Here is a 23,457-nt window from a genome sequence, read left to right on the forward strand (position 1 = left end):
AGGGCACAAACGGACGAGAGTGTTTCTCAAGGCAGTGTTCGCTATTCCTCGTTTGAAAGTAGGTTAGAGTGTGCTGAAGACTAAGGAAGTCACAGTGAGAAGTGCCCTCATCTGATCATGGTGTAAGACTGCTGAAGGCCTTGGTGGAAACAGATGGGCTAATCCAACACGACAGACATCTAAAACAAGTGCATGGAGGTTCATTGTAAAGTCGGCACGAGCTTGGATGTCGTGCCGCTGATCCCTTGAGCGTGCACACCTTCTTTCCTCTGTGCGGTCCTCATGGTCCTGGGGAGCCAGTTTACTGGAATGACATCTGCGACCAGCTCCGTGTGGGACTCCACTGCCGGATAAGTCTTGTGGACATGTCACTGGTGCAGTCATAACTATAGGCATACAGTCATGGAATGCTAGACTATCACATATGACAATGCACAGGGGGGATGGAAAGAAACGCAAACAGCACAGCGCACTGCTTTCATCACGCTCTGACTTTGGTGGCAATAAAAAGATGCCAGATAGTACTTGACTGTATAATAAATGACTCTAGTGGCTTTTGAACACCATCCAGGCTACAACCACTTGAAAATAAATGCGAAACAGCAGAGAATGTAGATGCCGCATGCTTGAGTTTCTTTCCACTCCCCCTGTACATGAAGACACATTGGATAGGACCACACTTCAACACCGATGATCACGTTGAAACTTTAGCAGCCTCCGAACAACGAACGAACATTGCATATAGTTGGGCGAGTTGGTTCATATTCATCAAAAAATTTCAGTGTGCACAATGCTCAGTGAAGATTGCTGATGCTTATATATGTCCTGTTTTTCCAAAAATAAACAGGTGAGAGTTAAGCGCTTGTTTGTCCCTTCCACTGTGTCCTTGTTTTTTGTAACGGAGCGCCCACATGCCTGTGAAACGACTGAATACGTTCCAACATGCCATGTGTGCATGCCCATTGTGAACACTGATGCATAACAGTGGGGCAGCCAAACGGGGGTGAACTAACTCACCGGGTGGCCTGTATATCTGCAAGGTCGGCTTGGTTGACCTTTGGGAACCTGCGGCCCGGAGTGCAGCACTCGCACTAGCAGCGTTCTTTAGTGCAAGCTACACAGTGTAAACAAGTCATCCAGTTAGCACTCACTCAAACAACATATTGAAATCTATTTCAAGAATGCAAATTATCAGACGCATGTCTCATACCCACATTTGCCAAGGTGCATGCGCGTGACAGCGTGAACTTATTCAGTTGGGTCTCTCACAGAGTGCTCATCTTATTTTGTGCCTCAACCTCCTCATAGCTATCCAACAACTAGACAGACAGTAGACGCTACCAAGGCTTAATTAATCACACATGGACACCTCCAGAGCAGGAATGTACTTATTTGCCACAAACACCACATCTCATATCATGTTCGCAAGAAACCAATTTGCACTGATTTTTTTCCTGCCTGGGTTTCACTGCACAAACAACTACATTCCCAGGCAGCCATTAAGACTAACATGACACTGACAGCTGCACTTATAATTAATGCAACCAGGTTTCACAAATTAAAACTTACATGTGTTATCACTTGGTGCAAGGTGCTCATGAAAGTATTGAAATGTTCTCACATGTTTTACATTGTTCTAATCGGACTGTGCCGACAACATGAAGAGTGGAACACGTTCTTGAAATTATGCGGGCAGCAGCAATTGTGCTGGAATATACAAGAGTCGTGTACGTAAAAACAAGCCAACAAGTTAAATCTCTACATCAGGTTCTTGACAGCCATGCTGCCACTATCACGTACTGAGTGCATTTTGCTTTTGCTGCGCACCAATTCACCCAATCTGTACTGGCTTGGCTGTTGCACTTATCGTCACAACCACATGACAATATGTGGACAGAGCAGGTACATGATAGGTGCGTCAATGTCAGTGGTAGCATTCTAAATTTACATCTGTTAGGGTACCAACCATGCCTCCGAAGTAAAAAAAATAATAATTATAAGAAGGGGAAAGAAGAGCCGGTTGCCGTCATGCAAGCTATACATGAGTGCTGTGTCAATGTGTATGCAGTTATATTCACATACCCCTGAGCAAAACTATAGTATGGAGCAAGAATTGTGCGAAAATAAGTCAACTTTTTCATCTTACAAAGGTATACAGTCTGTATTTCACACTACAAACTTTCCAGTGGCCCTATTAATTTAATGAACATAATGTCACAGAGCCTGAGCATCAGGACCTGCCATTTTGGCAACAATGTCTAATTCACATCCTGAAAACTCAATTGAGCATTTGTGGGTACTCTAAGCTATGTAAAATATCCTAAAAGTAATGTTTGCCACTTATACCTGGTCAGCAATGCATATGTATACAGGAGAATCAAACAACCCAAACATCTCTCACTTGAACGTTTGGCGTAGTTGCTCATCATTTAATATTCAGAAATAGCTTTCTTCAAGTGTAGGACTGCTAACATTGGAAACACACTGTCAGTGGTGGCGGCCATGTAGGGATGTGCGATACGAGGCAATTAGTTGCTGGCTGTGAAGAATTAAGTTCTCAACGTAATTGGAAAGTTGAAGCAAGCTCCCTGAAAACGCTACATCAGATTTTGCATCTGAAAAAAAAAAAACGTGAGTACTAGCAGAACTGCGGCACAAATGGATATGAGCTCTCAGAGACTGCGAAACTAGAGCTGGAAGGCATGTGGCCACACCCCTAAAGGCAACGTTCTCACTGACATCACTGAACGGCAGGTGATTGGTGCACAGTGGCTCAATCACTGTCACCTAACTTAGTCATCGACAGCGTGGTACAGCGAAAGTTGGCTACCTGCTACTTGGTGACATATGAACTAAAGTTGTTGCCTCCACACACACAATGAAAGATGAAAAAAAAAAGAATTATGTAACTTGATGCTTCTAAAACTGCATGGACTGAAGTGCATGCAACTGCCTCCATAGCCCCATCATCTGGTGAAAATAGCAAAACTAATTTTCTTTCTCCTTTCAGCAGAAACTATTTTTCATTCACATATATCCTTCATTCATTTGTCCTCCAAGTCTTTCAAAGAAAAGATAAGAATTTTGCATTATAATGCAATGTATTATTCACTACCGGATGTAGACTGCTCCCGCCGCTTGAAGTGGCCACGTTCCTTAAAAGACACTCAACTACAGTGTCTTGACACAGGAAAAGTTGTTGCGTGGCTTATATCGGAGAGCCTCAAGCAGACTGCATGACGTCAGCGCTACTATTTTGATCCCAAACTGCCATTCACTAATAATTTATGCCGCAAAGTGTCGCAGTGAAAGAAGTTTGTGCACATCAGATAATGAATACTGTTGCTGCTGTGCAGCTTGCAAAGATTTCACAAACAAAATAAAGAAGCACTCCTACAAAAAAATCTGGAGAGACATATTATGACATATTATATCAGGCAGCTAGGAGGCCATGAGACCCAGTGAGAGAGACCAAAACAAAAGCATGCGTTGTGGAGAAACTTGCTTAAAGATGCATGTAGTCTCTCTCAAATGTCTAAATTACCTGTTCCTGGTGAAACTATAGGGACTACATTCTCGACATTTCGTCAATATTGGCTACAGAACGGTGGTCTAGTGGTTATGGCGCTCGGCTGCTGACCCGAAGGTCGCGGGATCAAATCCCGGCCGCGGCGGCTGCATTTTCGATGGAGGCGAAAATGTCTGAGGCCCGTGTACTTAGATTTAGGTGCACGTTAAAGAACCCCAGGTGGTCTAAATTTCCGGAGCCCTCCACTACGGCGTCTCTCATAATCATATCTTGGTTTTGGGACGTTAAACCCCAGATATTATTATTAATATTGGCTACAGAAAGCTTGAATGCGCTCCGACCGACTCAGAATGGTGAAAACCAAAGAAACACTCTCAAAGAAGTAAAAAATTAAATCAGCCTTTTTTTTTTACTTCTTGGAGGGTGTTTGCTTCTTTTTCACCATGTTCTTTCATTCGGGTTTCCGTTGAACTCAACAACTGGCTCAGAAAAGTAAACTCGGTGGCAGGTAACAGCAGCAAAATGTCCAGGTAACCTTTCTGCAAATACAGCACTGCAGAAAGGTTACCTCGTAATGCTGAAAAGAAACAAATCCTAACGGGTTAAGAAAGGAAAACGCACAACCACCCATTTGCAGCACGAAGACACAAGGAAATCCATATAGGTTTCTCAGAAAGAAAGCTTCTTAGTTGCCAAAAAATTTGTCCTGGTCCGGGGCATCGAACCCAGGACCAATGCTTTTCAAGGGCGGTCGCTCCACCAACTGAGCTAACCAGGAAGCTAGCAAGGATAGCAGGAATGGCAGGAAGCTAGGTTAGCTCAAGTGGTAGAGCGACTGCCCTGGAAAGGCATTGGTCCCGAGCTCAATCCCCGAAGCAGGATAAATTTTTTTGGCAACTAAGAAGCTTTCTTTCTGAGAAATCCATATGAATTTCCTTGTGCCTTTGTGCTACAAATGGGTGGTTGTCAATCTCCTTTTCTTAACCCTTCAGCCACTTTGTGGGATTCCGCAGAACTGATTTGCGAAGTGCTGAAGGGTGCCACCATCAAATCCCCTCACATTTGGCATATTTGAAGCAGCATTGTAGAATTGGTGATGAGGTTAATTGTTAACATCATGCCCCAACTCATTCACGAAAGAACGTGAGCTTGGGCATGTAGGTATTCCATCTTAACACCCACAGTGCACAAAAGGAACAAGACACAGAGGTAGGATGCAGACACAGCACTAACTCCTCAAAAATGATTTATTTTACCAAAGCAGTACAAGTAAATATAGAAACCAGGTAGCAACACACGCAGGTGTAAATGTACAATATTAGAACATTTAAAACATGGACAACAAATGTTAATGACATGAAGATGAAGATAACATAAAAGCATAACGAAAGAAATATTTACAAGATTACCAGGGCATCCTGAAAAACCATCCTCGTCAAGTCACACATGGTATAACATTTAAAAAAACAAATTCTATTTTGACAGCTTAAGTGAAGGTGCGCTAACAGACGTGTCCCCCAAGCTAGCAATCTTCGCCGCCTCGATAATTTCCCGTGTTGTCTGCGCTGAGCTTCGTCCCATATTACACTGCACTGTGAATACATAGGGACACACTCACAGTTCCTGTAGTGAACAGCGAGATGGCCCCTGCTTTCAATCTGCACATTATTTGCATGCTCACAGCTTATCATTTGCACACGTTCCCATTTGTCCAATGTATTTTTTTGTCCCAACACATTCGTGTCTTCCCCCTTTTGTGCGCTATAGGCGCTAAAGAAATGGCTGTGCACACACTGTATATACTTCAACCTCTAATCTAGTTGTGTCTGTGTGCTGTGCATCATCACTGTGTTCATCTATTGAAACAGTGCAGGTATAGCTCTCCTGCATTGATTTCCCATTGCTAGAAAACTCACAGAATCCCTTATACACAACCTAAAATGACTGGAAGGCGAAAGCCATTTTCTTTTTCTTCTCAGTTGATGTATTGATCCTGCCCCGCCACCCTCCAAAAGTTTTCTGCCCCTAATGTGGTTTTCCACTGCCTCCAGGATCGGAGGAACCTCACCTGGTTTTGCACTGCCTCCAAGATCGGCCCACCTTTGACCACGCGACAATGTCATGTGGTGACGTCATCATATGACACTGCATCACTGTGACGTTACAGTGATGTCATGATGATGTCATATGGTGACGCCATCACATGATAATGTTTTTCGCATGACTCGTGTTGATGCCGCCGACGGAAGACCTCAACGTGGGATGCCAGTCAATTTTCGTATTTGATGAGGCATCTAAGGCTTTCCACCTTAAAGAAATCATTCACGCATACGGGGAAATGCACTGAACACAATCAACACTGCAGCACTCTACGCACCTGTCGTCGTTGCTCCATCTGCAGCCGCTGGATTTTCTTCATGAATCCATGGCTCAGGTCGAGTCCCGGCGAATGCCGCTGTCCGACCGAAGTGCTCTGCATGCCCAGTCTCTGGATGGCGGCTAATTTCGCGTCTCCTACTCTGGCCTGCATGACTGGTCTGTTGACTCTCCGGATAGTCCCCAAATACTGCATGGGCGAGACAGAGACACTGAATCAACGCAGTAATTAAATTGGATGAGCTGGTAGGTTAAACTTTTCATTGTATATGCGTAGCGGGACACAGACGAGGGACAAAGAATGGACGACACGAGCGCTCTTGTCGTCCAATCATTGTCCCTCATCTGCACATATACGACGAAAAATAAGAAGCGCGGTTCAAGAACAAAATGGTATATGGGGGTTCTCTCCCCAATCACCACGTGAATGTCAGTGAGCATACGCTGAGAAAAAACAAAGATCAATAAAATCAACAATCAGCGCAGAGTCTGCAACAAATTCGCAGTCAGACCACACTCGAATATCGTCACCTGCCAAACCAAGTTTTCAAGCATCTTCATCACTTCAACATGAACCTTAATAATAATAACTGTTGGCATTTTATGTCCCAAAATCATCATCATCAACCTGACTATGCCCACAGCAGGGCAAAGGCCTCTTCCATGTTCCACCAATCAACCCGGTCCTGTGCTTGCTGCTGCCACGTTATACCTGAAAACTGCTTAATCTGATCTGCTCACCTAACTTTCTGTCTCCCCCTCACGCGTTTGCCTTCTCTTGGAATCCAGTCAGTTACTCTTAATGACCAGCAGTTATCTTGCCCACACGCTACATGCCCTGCCCATGTCTTCTTCTTGATTTCAATGAAGATGTCCTTAACACCTGTCTGTTCCCTGACCCACTCTGTTCTCTTTTTGTCCCTTCAGGTTACACCTATCATTTTCCTTTCCATCGCTCGCTGCGTCGTCCTCAATTTAAGTTGAACCCTCTTTGTAAGCCTCCAGGTTTCTGCTCCGTAGGTAAGTACCGGTAAGATGCAGCTGTTTTCCTCTTGAATGATAGTGGTAAACTACCGTTCATTATTTGAGAATGCTTGCTGAATTTGCTCCATACCATCCTTATTCTTCTAGTTACTTCAGTCTCATGGTTCAGCTCCGGGGTCACTACCTGTCCTAAGTAGACCCAAAATAACGATCTGTGTCCCAAAATCACAATATGAATATGAGGGATACTGTAGTAGAGGGCTCCGGAGATTTCAACCACCTGGGGTTCTTTAATGTGGCCCTAAATAAGTACGCGACCTTCCAGCATTTCACGTTCATCGAAATGCAGCCGCCCCAGCCAGGACTCAATCCTGCAATCTTCGGGTCAGCAGTCGAACACCATAACCACTAGACCAGCATAGCAGGTTTCAACATGGTCCTTGGGCTCAGGATCAAAACTGTATGTATACAAGCTACATGCATCACAGCTATTTCTATATAACAGCAAAGGCACACATGTAATTACTATCATATCATTTAACAAACTGAGGCAATATCAAAGTGTGCCAGAGGTGTGCTAATTAACCTGCCTTTCATTTACGAGATATGAGATATTGTGAAAGACAGCAGACATATGTCAAGTAAACGAGGCAAATTGGACATTTGAAGGGACACTGAACCACCTTCCATGCTAGACAGGAGACCACATTCTAGCAGTAGAAGACGGAACTGTAAACGTGTCATCCAAATGTTGCAGTTGTGCATGATGCAGGAGTACCCCAACAGAGCACAAATTCTTTTAGGCATGAGCGAAAATTCGAACGCTTAGAATATTCGAACGAATACTGCAGTATCCGAATTCGCTTTGACACGAATTTAAAATTTCGAAATATTTGAAACGAACGAATCAACCTGCGCTGCATGTAACCTCCCTGAAAAGGTGGTTTCACTGCAGCGCGGGACTGCTATGCCATGAAACCACGTATCTAGTAAATCAGCCTTGCTGCGAGGCCACACTGCCATAGCAATACATGGGATAGTGGCCTGGGAACTTTTGACCACCAGTGGCGTAGCCAGAGGGGGGGAGGGGCACACCGGGCCCGTGCTCCGCCCCCCCCCCCCGATTTTTTTTTTTGCCATAGCGTATACAGAGCTCAAAATTACACTCGATCACATTTGTCGGCCCTTTCCGCACTTCAGATAGGTGCCCCCCCCCCCCCCCCCCCCGAAAGAGATTGCTGCTACGCATATGTATTGAAGGCCTCCGCCTCCGCTCACGGGGGGGGGGGGGGGTGCGTGAGCCGCAATCCGTACAACAAAGAGCCGGCAACGCTAGGAATAAGGACCGGTTTAATTCACGACTCAAGCCAATCTCACAAAGCCTTCAACAACACGGCACAAACGAACAGACAATCATCGCAGACTGGCGGTCAATTAACCACGGAACATACGACGCGAAACATAAAGGCCGGTATGCAAACGCTCACACTCAACTGGAAATCGAAGACGAGCCAACGACTCGCTTTAGCGGACGCTCCAACAGGCGCGGCCCCCGCTCTGCTGCACCCACGGAGGATACGGCCTACGCGTCGCGCAACCATCTTCGCATACATACCCCGCAGCCCCCTGGCCAAAAAGCCCCCAGGCTCGTCTCTCCTGCCTTCTTATCGGTAAGCGTTCATCTGCCCCGCCCCCCTGTGGCTTTTTCCAACGCTGCCATGCTTCACACGCATGGCCAATGCAGCGTGTTATCCTGGTGCCTGCTTCAACGGGTTTTCAGCGTGCGCGCTGCAGATAAGGGCCCAAAGGCCCGACAATATAGACCGTTTTCACGGAGAGGAGGAGCGTAGCCTCGAACCGGTACATTTTCACCGCTTTCTCCCTCTCCACCGCGTGTCCGGCCGCCCGGGCCCTGCCGTTGGTGTGTGCGGATTCCCGCGTTTTGCATTGCATGGCGCGTGAGAGGTCAGTGTGTTTATATTTTTCGACGCGCTGAAGCAATTGTGCTGCCGAAAATCGAAATGTCGGACGATAACAGGTCGACAGGGCAACCACTGCGCTGTGTTTGGCTGCGACAACAGTTATCGGAATCGTAAAAGATTGGCAGCCGAGGCATGCGAAGTGCACCATTCTTTTAAGCGACTTCGCTTCTCTTAGGTCGCACGCCTTCTTCTCCAACAACTAGTATACCATACGCGGTGTCTGCACTTATGGCTATTTCTTCAAGTCATCACACAAGCTTGTGATTGTGCTTGGGTGCTGGTAAACTTTATCATCTGCACCAAACAGAACCAATGTCAAAGCTGACGATTAATACACAAAATGTTTTGCCAAGAGTTGTTCTCTCATAACATCATCTCTGATTTTTATGCTACAGCACATGATTTACGGCACCTGCGGCTAGAAAATGTTCTATCTTATATAGTGCGTGTAATTTCGAGATGATCAAATTAGCACTTTCCAAACGACATGACAGAAAGGCCCGCATGACATAAGTTTTCTTTGGCGCAGGTACGCACCTCTAACGTTTCGTCGAGAGTACGTTCTTTCTCGACTTGTCAATTTTGTGACGATAACCAGGGTAGCGTTACGACAACCGCACTTTTTTTTTCCGCGCGGCAACCGGGGTGTCGTGTATTTCGACCCACGTTCGTTAAAGCCAGGTCGTCACCTGAACACGTGTGCTCGTCGTAATTCTTCTCAAATGCTCGCCAAAACTGACAATTATGTTACCAAAAATAGGAGCCCTTTCGTCTAGTGGCGGCTGTTCTAGCCGAAGCGAACTTACGCCATGCCGTGCTTCCAGATGTGCAACAGACTTGTTTTCATTTTATCGTCGTGTTGTTTCTACGCCGAATTTTGAGCTCACTCGCCGTACATCTGTTTCTTATCCTGCGCAACCCTCAGAGGCCACAAGCTTTGAACTACGATGACGACACGAATCAACACAGGCATCGGTGTGCTCCCTTCGTTCCATGAACTTTGTATTGCAATGTGCCAAGCGGAACCAAATGGTCTTCTAGGTATTAGAGTTACGTTGAACTTGAATAATAACGGCAAAGAAACCCGAGAGTCACCTTAAATACTAATGCGCGCACCTTGCATGCAGCCAGAAAATGATTTACGTGTTCGCTCCTCATTTACATTTCACCGATTACTTCGAGAGTTATTGTCCTAGAAGTTAACGCTATTTATAGTGCATATTCCAAGAACCCCACAAGGCCAGCTATAACAAAACACATAGAGCAATTTACCAATTTACACGTGCTGCTTAAGAACTGCATTATCATTCTACTCATCGTCAGCGCTGCTGGGGGAGCGTCTCGTGGGCCGCCGCTGCTTGCTGTTTTCAGCCCCTCATTTTGAAGCTGACAGCTTAGCGATTACTTACTGGCGCCTTTACACTCGCTAAGCACTGCTGTGTTTTGCCCGTGTACCGCGAAGAACAGCAATCCCGCGTGAACTGAGCGTATACGCTGCATAAACCGCCGCGGAACCCCACACACCGGAAGGGCGGCGAAACATCGCACACGCTAGACGGCGCTGCGGCGGGGAAGTGCTTTAAAAATGGCAGCCCCCTTGTGAAATTGGTGTATATATTATCACAATGAACGTCTATGTTTCATATTTGAATTTCGCTCCGAAATCATATGGTACCCGAAAGTCAGTGCGACACCAGATTTCAGTCCTTTCTTTTTTGTATTTTGGCCACAATGGCTCAGTGAAATTTCCTGAAAATTGATTTCTTGAGTCTATGGCACCTTTAGTACATAAGTCACTTTACTGCGATAACAATTATACGGACACTCCCGGTGCATATTTTGCCGTATCTATCGGCGGCGCCGTCATGTTCCGTATAAAGTCCAAATAACATCGCCCCGCGCGTCGTATGTTCTATGTGCGGGTGAAAGCGCGCGAGCGCTTCCGACAAACACCGCTCACGAAGAGATGAAACGAAATGGCCGCCTCCATCGCACGAAAGGCGCATGGAGATAGGAGCAGGAGGAGGTGCTGCGCGAGTCCGGCAGGAAATGCGTACCAACTGACCTACCCGGCGTGGTCGCACGGCACCTTATCCCGTACATTTAAAGGGGATCAGTCGATGGCTCATAGCTTCGTGTTGTGCCCTTACCGCAATGTTTGCGTTAGGGCCATAGACAAAGGCCGCTCCGCTCGATGCAGAGGCCGTGTTTGCGAAAGGAGTGAGCTCCTGGCTTTACTTCGTACGAGGGTGTTTCAGCAGTGACGGTAATCATAGGCGTGCCCACGGGGGAGGGGGGCAGGGAGGCGCCCCCCCCCCCTAGTCATCTATGAAGAGGGGGGCGCAGACTGCCCCATACATTTAATAGGGAGGGGGGGGCACAGCGATGAACCCTAGCCTAAAGCCCCTAGGGGCTTTACCCTCGCCCCCTCTGGAACCCTGGGCACGCATATGACGGCAATAACGTACCGTACGCGCTACGGTACTGCCGTTCCGTATTTGAATAACACAGTCCCGAAAACGTTTTAGCTGCCCTAGTTGCTCGATGCGTACGGTAACATGACGATATTGGCTAACACAGGCATTGTAGACTGCTACGTGTCGGTCACGAAATAATCGTTTCGCCGAGTGTCCTTGTTAAAGTTTTAAAGCAAGTGCATTCAGAATTAAGCCGCTGCCGTAAAATTACACTAACAGTGAAGCTGAGCACGACTGTTTAGATAATGTACTTGCCTGGTTGATCTATCTACCGCCAGATGGCACAAGTTGTCCAGGCCGCTTCAGTTTGTGACTACGGTAACGAGGCAAAATGAAGTTGGAGGACAAAATTATAACAAGCCAAGTACAGCCGCCTTTTGCACAGTGCGCAGCTTGTATACCGAACGTATCCCTACCAAACTTAACCTGTCTATCATAAAAAGAAACGGCGCAAAATGAGCCAGACAGAAGCGGAAGGAAGCACTGGCGCAGCCAGGGGGAGGGGTGGGGGGTGGGGGTCTGAGCTCCCACCCCCGAAAATTTTCAATCGCACATGTGTATATATAGACGCACATATACAAACACACGCACGAACATGCATAAAGGAGGGTTGGACGTCCCCCCCCCCCCCGAAAAAGATTTCTAGCTACGCCCCTGGAAGGAACATAAAACACGGGAGAAGCGCTTTCCTGTGAGCGCATATACTATCTCGGCCAACTTTCCATTTTTCGCATAGCATTCCAATTTTGTTGCTAACGCATTCACTGCTTCGCCCTGGCGGCGAAACTGACTTTTATTATTTTTTCCCGATATATATGTATTGTGTTCTACACTACAAAAACAGCAGCCATTGGTGTTTCAATCCAGCGGTCGCACGGTTTCTCAACGAGTGGCTGCGAGTGCGCGTGCATGTGTGCAATATTTCCATTTCGCTGCGGGTACACAAAATTGGCTGTGAAGTACAACGTATTTCGGCCTGTTTGAGACGAATACATAAGACATGGTCATAAGTTGCATGATAAACTCGAACGACCATTTATAAGTACACTGAAACTTCGATATAACGAACACGGATATAACGAAATATCGGTTATAACGAATTAAATGAAGAATAGTCTTGCAATACATACAGTGTTAGGGATATATGTTTATAACGAATTTTAGGATATAACGAAGTTATTTTCGTGCAGGATGCAACTTTGTTATAAAGAGGTTTGGATGAAAGTCACGCAGTAAGAGTTATCAGCCAGTACACGCTGACTGGAAGATTACGCTCTAGTCGTACCTTGACAGAACGTAGGCTTACACATGTTGGTAATCCATTTTACTATGCTTAAGCGCACTTGTTAACAAAACCGAGGACAAAAGAACGCCACGGTTCAGCGATGTGTCCGTGTCGTTTTTGTCCTCTGTTTTCTTAACAGGTGCGCTAAAATAGTAAAATCTAGTCGTACCGAAGTCCTATTTGCCCAGCAGAAATCTTGAAACAATACAGGATCTATTTCATAAAGTATCCGCCCGAAAAATGCGCTAAACTATGCATTTGTCAACGTTGCAGTTGTTACCGTTCTAACTCTCGGAGCCAATAATACTTTTTTTAATTGATGAGAGGGACGCCAATTTTTGTTCTTAGAGCCAATAATCATTTTAAAGCGAAAATTATACTACGCCGTGTCTCCCAAGGTCATTCATCGCGTCACCATGACCTTGTGCCGCCGAAGCGCGAACCACCGGAGCGCAAATGAGGCGGACGTGACGTCAGTAACGTGGTCAGCTGCGGAGGGGCGTCGCAGCTGCGCTCGCTCGGAGCCTCGCCGCTGTGGTACCGCGTGACAAGGCGAAGGCAAACCATCAAAAGACGCTCCCGTGCTCCTGTTCGTGCGCTTCCGCCATCCCCAGCGGCCGTCGTGACGTCCCCGGTCCGAACAGGTGACGTCACGAGCAACAGACGCTGTCGAGTGGACGAACCAGTACTGGGGTACAAGTCAAGAAAAAAGCGGCTTTTCGCCGTCAAAGAACCCCCCCTCTAGCCAATGGCGTCGCCGTGTCATCGTGACGTCGCGGCCTACCGCATTGCGCCTACAGGCAGCGCTTGAACCCAAGCTTCTATGAGTGCGTCCGCGCCGTAAAGTAGTTCCTCTGGAAGCCATTTTGCGCAAAGATAATATTTTAGTTCAATTTCTTTTATTTTCCCGTTAGAATAATACAACCCGTGAAAGAGTTTATTGGTCAGCTGGAGTAGTGAATTGCAACCACAACGGCATCGTTTGTGTGAGTCAGCGCCTGCATAGAAACAGGCGTAACTAATCGCGCCCCGGCGAGCAATAAACGAGAGAGTAACGAAGCGGTCACCCTTTGAGAGATTCTAAACCAGACAGCCATCAGTTTTGAGGGCGCAATAAGCGGGAGCCGCCCGCTAACGCCGTTCGCTATGCACAACCGTGATATTAACAACTTGCTGGCGTAATCAATGAGAAATAAACAAGCAGTTATGGCCACGTCGCTGGTCTAAGAACAGGCGTGTGAAGTAAAGTACACCACAGACGCAAGAGCGACAAAACGGCAGAACGCGCAACACTTCACGCTCAAAACACCCGCAGAGGGTGACGACGACCGCTTTGTATCGCACAAGGCGCAAAAATCAGCTGTTTCCAGGCGGCGCCGATCGCTTATGCATCAAACGAAACACCACGGATTCACAGCGAGTCTCCCCTGGCGTTGCTAGAAGTTTCATTCTCAGCCCGCTCCATTATTTTACAAGCAAACGACGCGTTCGATGTGTTCACGTGATCTCTTATGTTACGTCACGCAGACTGCAGCGCCAGTCGTTCCAGTGGTGGAGCTGGCTGCCAATATTTGACTTACTTTAGGTCTTCAGACTTTTTACTTAACCTATACTTCTGGCATCAAGTTCATTTCCGACAAGACGCGAATTAATGCAGGCAATCATAGATAATTAGCATTGATAAGCATTAATTACTGTCGATTCTTTTAATTGCCTTTCAAATTACCGAAATTAACCTAAGGTCTTACTTCCTTTCAATTAACCCTTAACGGCGTCTCATCGCTTGTAGATGCATATTCACCTCTACATTCCAATTTCTTGCTAGAATTGCCTCTTAAGCTTTCATGTGCTTCGGTAATGTTCTATAGCGCAAACAAATTCCATTTATCTTCATCAGCAGTTAACCCTACGCTCTACGTATACCTCTTCTACACATCACCTCTACGCCACGGACTGGCTTCGCCGTCTATCACGCACACACAGCTTTTTCCACCTTGACACTCCCGATGCTAACGCATCAATACGGTGGGAGGCCACACCCAGCTACAGGAGTCTGAGCAAGTGGCTTCCTAGCCCGGGAGGCAGTTAATATCGCAAGTTCACGACAAAATGTTTGCGCTCTGGTTGGTTCATCACATAACGAGTAACGAACCGCGTCACACTTGTTGAAAGGGTTGAGTATTCGTTATATCGAGAACCTCAAAATTATTCTCGCCATTGCACACCACCACCTAGATCTATCGCTATACAGTTAGGAAATAATTCGCCTCAGCGAATTCCTCCGCATCCTGAGCTGTGGCCTATAGTTTCTCGTATCACTGACACATCCAAGGGGCTACTACGTATATAAGTATCTTACCGCCGACACCTTTTTGATGACCGCTAGTGCAACGTAGAACGCTGATGTGGACAAAGCTTGTTCCCAACACGCTGGCCCGCACCCACTACGGGGAAATGGCATAAAAGGGGACGAGACAGCGCAAAAGAGCGACGAGGGAAAGGGAACAGCCAGATGAGCGCTCCGTTGAGGCGCGTCGCCAGGATTTTTTTTTCTTTTTTTTTTTATAGCAGAGCTGTTAAGGTCGAGGTTGGCCGTGTGTCGTAGAATATATAGTACAGTACAGTACAGCAAGTATACTTTGCCGTGTGCTATAGAAAAACTATCATCTTCATGAACCGGCACGCACACTCTTCCGTCATCTTTTTCATCTCCGTTATCTTCTTCATCTTCTGCTTCGCTCTCAGTACACGTGCACCGATTCGTGCACCACCAGTCCACCAGCCCAGCCTTGCCCGACTTTGTGCAAGCTGCGCTATATATATTTTTTTCTTACTGGGGGGAGGGGGGGGGTACCCACAAGCAAGTTCCTTTACGGGGGAGGTGAGGTGTGCTGGGAGGCGGGAAACTTAGTACATGCTTTTAGTTATGGTTGCTCTTGGGAGGGCGCGGGAGGGGGGGCGGCGAAAACGTTACGGTAGGGGGCGCCTGGATGTGTGCGCCCCCCTTAGGGTGTTGCCATTCTTTGAAGGGGCTGATGCCGCCACGACGCCATTTTTTGCCCCGCGTCTCGTGCCTCTCAGCGCAGCTGCCGTAGAGGGGTGAGACGCCGGTAAGAAGCCGTGGGCTAAAATATGGCAGCCGCGCCGCAGCGCATCAAGCGGACAAAACGCGCATCAAGGCACCCTACCCCCGTCGAGGCCTCCACCTGGCGTGCCCCTGCTCTGTTTGCATCCCATTTCACTGGGGGCAAGCTCTGCACACGCATTGAAGGTCATACAGAAGCCCTGCTTCAAGTCAAGTGGGAAGTGCACATCGGGACCTCACCGTAGGGCGCTAAACTGGAAAACAGAGCGGACTCGCATTAAAAAAAGAAAAAAAAAGGTGACAACTAGGCTACGGGCGCATATTTGAAGTTATAGATCAGAAAGGAGGAACTAATAAAAAGTGATTGTTTTACGTTGTATTATATAAAAAAAATCTATTATTTTCTCTACAAAAAACATTCGATATTTCGAACGTGTACCGAATCGAAAAGAACGTTATTCGAAGTCTTCGAATATTCGCACACCCGTACCTGCTAGTGATCAGATTTAATTGAGACGTTCGCAAAGCAGCAACCTTCAAATGGCATCGTTATCGGAAGCTCCTAAAATCACCATGTTTTCTTTACCCTTTAGCAGGAAAATATTGCCGTAAAGAAGACTAAGAAATATTGCCGTAAAGAAGAAGTTTACCATAAAAGTTTTTTTACACTGTAACTAGAGTGGGCTTTACTGCGCGCAAGTGCGCTCGCCACTGTCGCCCGAGGACAGTTTGAAATCCCTAGTCTCTCGTTCACAGTTGAAACACAACGAGGCTCAGCTCTCAGATACAACACGTTTCGTTCTATTTTCAGCACGACTTAAAGTGCCCACTCGTACAATACGAAGAATGACATTTTAAAGTAGACGGCTAGCAACAAAACAACGAGCATGAGCTCTCAACTTTCCTATTCAGCAGCTCCTTGTGATATGTGACGTTATACATACAAATTAGCACAAAATACATGCGTACATAGGCGTGCGCACAGGGGGGGGCGGCCCCCCTAGTAACCTAAGAGGGGGGGGGGGGCGCAAAAACTCCCTCGTGCATGACTGCGATGGACCTTCGCTCCCCCCTCCCCCCCCCCCATGCGCACGTCTATGCATGCGTACGATCTCGAAGTAATGTGGAGCTGCATAGGAGCTCAATCAAATCGTCGTCAGTACTGCATTAAAAAAATGGCTGAGGTTTAAATCTAGTTACCACGAGCGAAACACATGCTTGGCTTGGTTTTGCAAAGACTATCCACAGAGTGTTTCATTAAAGTTAGGCTACTTCTTCTTGTTCTTGTTGAACGGCGGCGGTGGCTGCAGTAGTTTCGACTTTGGCAGGCTTCCGTGCTTGGTATAGGCTTCTCTATAAGGTGTTACTTTGGCCTCTCTTTGCTCCGGTGTTTCAGCAGGCAACCTTGCCTTTGCTTGAGAGTTCGCAGCCTGCCGTCTCTAAACCTACTGGGTGACTGGATTCAGCCTGTCGCTTAGCGCACGCGCAGACGAGCCGACGAGCATAGCGTAGCGAAGGAAAGAGCGAAACGAGCAAGGGTCGCGTTTCGATGAACTAACGCGTGTAACTGCTAGCGTTCGCTGTAGAATCGTGCACAACTGCAATGCCGCAGCTATAGTTCGACCTCTGGGTGGTTCGGGGGCCCTTCTCAACTTTTGCCTGGTCACGTGGTATCGCAGCTGCGACGCCTCTTCGTAGCGGATCGCGTGAGGTGACGCCACACCTGCCACGCTAAAGCGCGAGACAGACGGTACAATTTTCCATGCGATGTGACGGCCGACGCGGCGGTGGGGGAGCGGGAATGGTGGCTGTCCGATGCTATGAAAGGTCACCATTCCGGTTTGCCCACCACAGTGTCGGACGTCGCATCGCATGGAAAACTGTACCGTCTGTCTCGGCCTTTACGTTAAGGCTTCTCAAGGTCATTGCGACGCGATGAATGACATTTGGAGACATGGAGTAGGAGAGCTCTCGCTCTAAAACGAAAGCGCGGGACGAGCTGGTTCGGGATCTCGGGGTCACGTGACCTGAGCGGAAACGTCACGTATGACGTGATTGGCAGAGCGGCACGTCGACCCCTGTCGACTCTGGTTCTGGCAGTAGCAATGCTGACATTGACAAAATAACGATACTAATACAGAACCTTTTTCTTCCATTCGATTTCTGGCGCTGACATAGCGTCATACGTGATGTTTCTGCTCAGGTCGCATGACCCCGAGCTACTGAGGTACTGACGTACGAACAGAGTCTCGCCCTTAAGGGATTAAAGGATAAACCGTACAGAGGTTTGCTCCCCATCATTCTGTAATTGGTTAGTTGCCCGTGTGTTTTGGCAAGTCAGTATGAAGAATGAACGCAGGGTGTAGCGCAATCATCGTCTTCTTGGTAACCTTCTACATGCACCACTATCATGCAGCTTACAAATGCAGTACGAATGATTTACATATTATGCATGTAACAGGGAATCTCGTGCCAAGACTGACAGGCACGCACTATGCGCGCGTCACCTGCCAGTATGCAAACCTTAAAACGAATCTTCGAGAAGATTCATATCTCGCATAACTTACGCTACAGCGTCAGTGAATTCGCGCAGCCACACCATAGGAAGTTCTCATAATTGGCAATATGAATACGCGTCGCTTCCATGTAAAATGTCGATAGCTGGAAAGAGTTATTACTTTTTCAGCTAATAACATGAAGTCTCACGAAGAGGTGTTCCTGGGGACTATATGAGCAATACATCAGCGTGGTGGACTTTTAGATCTCTGCTTGCAGCCGAAATCCAAGTGTGTCGGGGAAAATCTAATTTTCTTTCCGAATCGATGGGCTGCAACAGCGCTTTTTATTTGGTGGCAAGACGCACCAGACAGCGTTTACAAATTATGTCTACCTATTTAGCTTCGTTTTGCACTACAGGTCTACTTACATACGACATGTGACCCCGTCAACGACGCGGTACTTCGGATTCGTTAGCCACAAATGAGTTTGCACTACTAGTGTTTTATGATGATATAGAGCTGCAAACGAGGGTATCGCAAGCAAACGCACACGTGTGTGCAACTACTGCAGCTCTCACGGCGCTAGAAGAGACATGATAACCTGTAGCACTGGAACGCTACAAAAAGTGATTGCGTTCGTGCGCCGGTCGATTAGAATTACGATCAACGTAAGCTGTTTCCTTCATTCCGAAGTTACGTGCACAAAAAAAAAACGTTCATGCATTTGGTACGAACCTTGAATATCTTCGGATCCGTAAATCCTTCAGTGCGACATCGAGCTTCGATACGCCTTTCCGCAAAGTACGCAGGACGACGGTATGACGCGCCAAGCACACGACACAAAAAAGCACGAACGCCTTCGTAGTTGAAACCCAGCGCAGCACAGATGTCAGCGATGTGTAAACGACGCATCAAGTAAACAACTGATCCGTTGTAATCGTAACACGTATACAACACAGATCACCTAAAAAAGAAAAGACTACTTGGACAACAACCACAACGCCAAGACAGCCAAGATACCGGACATACCTTCGAAATAACCGACGGCCACTACACTGGGCTTCGGGTAACAGACAATTCAAGGCTCATCGGCTGCGGTGGGATTCCATTCCTAATTGGTCAAAAAGGTGTCACGTGATATTGTGATGCTCAGAAACAAAGAGGCAGAAAACCTCGCCACTCGCGTCTTCGCGATTAAGAAGGAAAAGTTGTCGTTGCTCTTCAATATCTATAGTTTTTCCTATCATAGGGATACTGCGGCTTCGGCACGTAAAATGTCAGCAATTCTTATTAGCTATTCGCGTCGTGCTCGATATTCGAAAACATTCAAGCGCGGCTTGCGCAAAGCGATAATACGTTTAGGTTTTAGCCGGTCAAACCCAGAAGGCGTGGAGAGAAAAAAGTACCCGCGTTATTATGCAGAACGTTCACCCTCGGTGTAAATGAAATTCCTGCGTTTGTCAAGAATTCCGGGTAAGCTAGGGCCGAATGCCCCAGTTCACCCATTCGTCAGGTGGCTCCGCTAATGCTATGTCCCGCATCGTGATTGGTCGAAATATTAGGGAGTTTTCGAATAGGAGTGAAATAGCGTCGCGGCCACTGCGCATGCGCGAGACCCAAACAGCGTTCGGGTTTTGCGTTGGGGACGCTATTTCTCGAATTTAGCGGGACCCCAAAACCTGCCCCAAAAGCTTTGTGTCAAAGATGATGGCACCAACTGAAGCGACGGCTCCTGGCCAAGACTAGAGTGAACTAGAATAGGGGGAGTGTCCGAAGCGTCGCAGGCCCAGTGGCGTAGCCAGAAATTTTTTCGGGGGGGGGGGGAGGGGCTGGCCTGTCAACACACCACACACACACACACACACACACACACACACACACACACACACACACACACACACACACACACACACACACACACACACACACACACACACACGCGCGCGCGCGCGCACACACACACACACACACACACACACACATATATATATATATATATATATATATATATATATGTATATATATATATAGAGAGAGAGAGAGAGAGAGAGAGAGAATGTGTGTATGTGTGTTTGATGTGTGTGTGTGTGTGTGTAAGAGCTCGAATCGCAATTGGCTAACAGTTCAAAAGCATATGCTTAACAGTGGCTAACTATACCACAAGGTCAAAAGTAAACAAACGCTAGCGTGTGACAAGCCAAGGAGTCGAGCAGTCTGCAAGATTGCTGGCGAGTCTTCTTTCGTCGGATGGATCGCAGAGCAGTTTTTCTCGAGAGTCTAGTTTCGCCACCTATGCAGGTGGCATTCTCAGTATATATATGGTGGCTAGAGGGGGAAGTGTGACGGGCGAGAGCGGAGGGCTGTACGAATTCCCAATGAAAGATGGCGGTCACACCAGGTGGCGCTACCTGCGCCGTAGGTGCTTGCGGCCATGCTTGCGGCGGCATTTGCCTGCTTTGCGCATGGCCGCTAGACGTTAGTTTCACTTCTTTCTAATAATCGCTTATACCCCGCGCCCGTGTTGTTAAAGGCGCTACGTGTTTGTTTCGCTAAGAAGCATGTGTTGCAAGTTATTAGCGGTGTTAAGCAAGAGGAAAAAAAAGAAAACCGAGAATGCTTTTAAACCAGACGGAACTGGCGTGCCTCCATGTTTTCATATTTAAATGTTTCTTAATATCGGTTTGCTTCGACATGTTTAATCTGCTACAGTGTGCAAAAACTGGGCTAGTTGGTTGATTTTCATGGTAAAAGCGTGGCAAAAAGACGACAACACGAGAAGAACGACACAGGACAGGCGCTGAACTGTTCAGCGCTGGTTCTGTGTCATTCTTATTATCATATTCCTTTTGCGCTGCTTTTACCATATTTATAGTCTGTTTCAATTGAACTAAACCACATGCTCGGCTGCATAGCTCAGCTGACTTTAAAGTCTTCTTTCCTCTTGGTCAAGTGTAAACTGTTTACAATCGTTCATAGCTAGTATACTGGCTGCAGTGCAGCGCGTTTTTTTTTTTCTCTCTTAGTCCGCACCCACCTCCCCCCCTCCATTTTCTCTGTATTGTAGGGGGTTCTCTTGAGCGCGAAATGTTCAAAGCATTTACATTTTCCGGCTACTTTTCCTTGAGAAAATTGAAGTGCTCTTGAGCGCGAAATGTTCAAGGCATTTACAATTTCCGGCTCCTTTTCCTTGAGAAAATTGAAGTGGAGATCGGAATGCTGCAGCTGGAGGCTCTTTGATACTGAGCATTTTATTTTATTATTTTAGCGATAGTTCTATCTATGCAAGGACCAATGATTTCTGTTAAATTACGGCTTTAGATGCATACTGAATACATGCAAGGACATGTTTATTTATCACACATTTGTCATCCCATAATTATGTCAGACATTTGTTATCACATACTCCCCTATCACGTTAAGAGGTCAAATTACTTGACCCTCCTCAACTTCAAGTTTTTGGCGCTCCCTTATTTTTGGACACTCCTGTCTGCTTTTCTTTTTTTGGTAAAGTACTTTGGTGCGTCCGGAAACACCGTAGGCGCAGCGTCTTCTGACAAACGCGGGGTATCTCAACAACCTCACCGTTTATAATGTGTTGGTATGTCCTTCCGATGAAACTCACGTCGAAGTGCCGCTCGCAAACAACGCTGTCCCTCATCAGCTCTTTGTCAGTCCGCTTAATATTTCGAGCTCATTGCTCTCGCCTCGAGAGATCCTTCGGGGCTTTAAAGACCGAAAGCTTCTCCGAGCACGATCTATACCCGCCTTTACAGCCAGGGACGAAGCATGTACTTGCGCGATTTGACGGCATGGTTCGCAGAACACGTGGGTACAGTGGCGGGTAAACAAACGACGACAGCGAAGGCAAGGCATCCGAACAAGGTGACAGCACAGCACAGAGAGAACGAACGAGTCCAGACGAGCCAAAGCAAGCGCGGCGAGCGCGAGCACCTACTGCTACACCAGCGCCCCTTGCGGCGGCCAGAACTTTCATTGCGTTCCGCGCATCGCTCTCCCACGGCGGGGATACAGCGCCCGTCACACTTCCCCCTCTAGCCACCATAGTATATATACACTGTAACACTGGCAACAAATGAACGGAGATCGACCAGTGTCGCATATACGTCCTTGTAAACGTCCAGTAGGGAACCGCGGCTGTTGTTGCAAGCCGATGGTTTAACACGAATGAACCACGATTCCAGTAGTTCTCTTTTGCCCCACTTTCGTTCCCGTGCCAACGTCGTCGCATCGTTTAAGTCGAAGTTATGTCCTGTGCAGGGGTGTGCATGGGTGGCGAAACGTCTATGTCATTTTGTTAATAATTGTTTTGTTAAATGAACTAAACCTTTTACAATCATGAATTTAACCGTCTTGTAGAACATTTTTGCATCCAAAGAGATGTGTACATCTTGCACTTGCGATTTTCACATGGAAACAGAGCGGTTTCTTCGTTCTTAGCCCGCGCGGCACACGGTCATTCCATCGTTTTATAGCCTGACACAAGGGCACTCTAAAGTCTTTTATGTGAGGGGACATCTTCCGGAAAGGCGTTAATGCGCAGTGACACTGTTACAAGTTGCCACCCTAGCGTCGCCAGCGCGAAGTCGGCGACGGGAATGACAGCATGCAGGTTAGGTCGTTCCGTACGCAAGCAAACACAGCGAAGAGATCAGAGACGTGTTTCGAAAACAAAACAACCACTTTAATCTAGCGGTATCGCAGCTCAAGGAATCTCAGCAGTACAACACTCAAAGCAAACTAACATATACGTATTTTTGAGCCATATAACCCAACATAACTAATATACGTATAAAAATAGATCAATCAGCTTACGAGAGGACGGTATCACACAATTAACGAACAGTAGTGGATATCAACACAGGCTGTACACCTAGGTTAACAGCGGACGTTAATCGAGTTAACAGTGGGGCTCTTCGATTTTCGGACTTCTGGCAGTTCTCTGGCTGCCAGAGGGTCAGCCAGCAAGTTCCGGTCGGGACAGGAAGCAGCGTCTTGTTCACGTGTGTGGGAAGCCCGAGACAACCCGAAGCTGCCCCAAGATTACAAAATCGAACGCTGGGACAGCCAGCGTAAACGTAAACAAACGCCACCGCCGTGGCAGCAAACGAAACTTTGCGCCGCGTGCGCGTTGGTTTTTCTGCATTGCCCGCTTGAAAATATGTGGCTAGGTTTGCTGAAGAGCTGAAGTGATATTCTCGAGCATACGGATTTGGGATACGA

The 23,457-nt window shown here is 47.2% G+C and overlaps 1 long non-coding RNA gene across 1 annotated transcript; it reads right to left on the reverse strand.

Annotated features, from left to right (window-relative positions):
• Nucleotides 1–1,014: 1,014 nt before the first annotated feature.
• LOC125757947 (uncharacterized) lies at nucleotides 1,015–19,032 on the reverse strand. The gene is made up of 3 exons (XR_007415586.1): nucleotides 18,952–19,032; nucleotides 5,907–6,095; nucleotides 1,015–1,114 (listed from the first exon to the last, which is right to left on the reverse strand). It is a non-coding gene; the product is annotated as an uncharacterized LOC125757947 (long non-coding RNA).
• Between the last annotated feature and the right edge of the window lie 4,425 nt (nucleotides 19,033–23,457).

Source organism: Rhipicephalus sanguineus, chromosome 3, assembly GCF_013339695.2.
Source record: "Rhipicephalus sanguineus isolate Rsan-2018 chromosome 3, BIME_Rsan_1.4, whole genome shotgun sequence".
Lineage (NCBI taxonomy): Eukaryota > Metazoa > Arthropoda > Arachnida > Ixodida > Ixodidae > Rhipicephalus > Rhipicephalus sanguineus.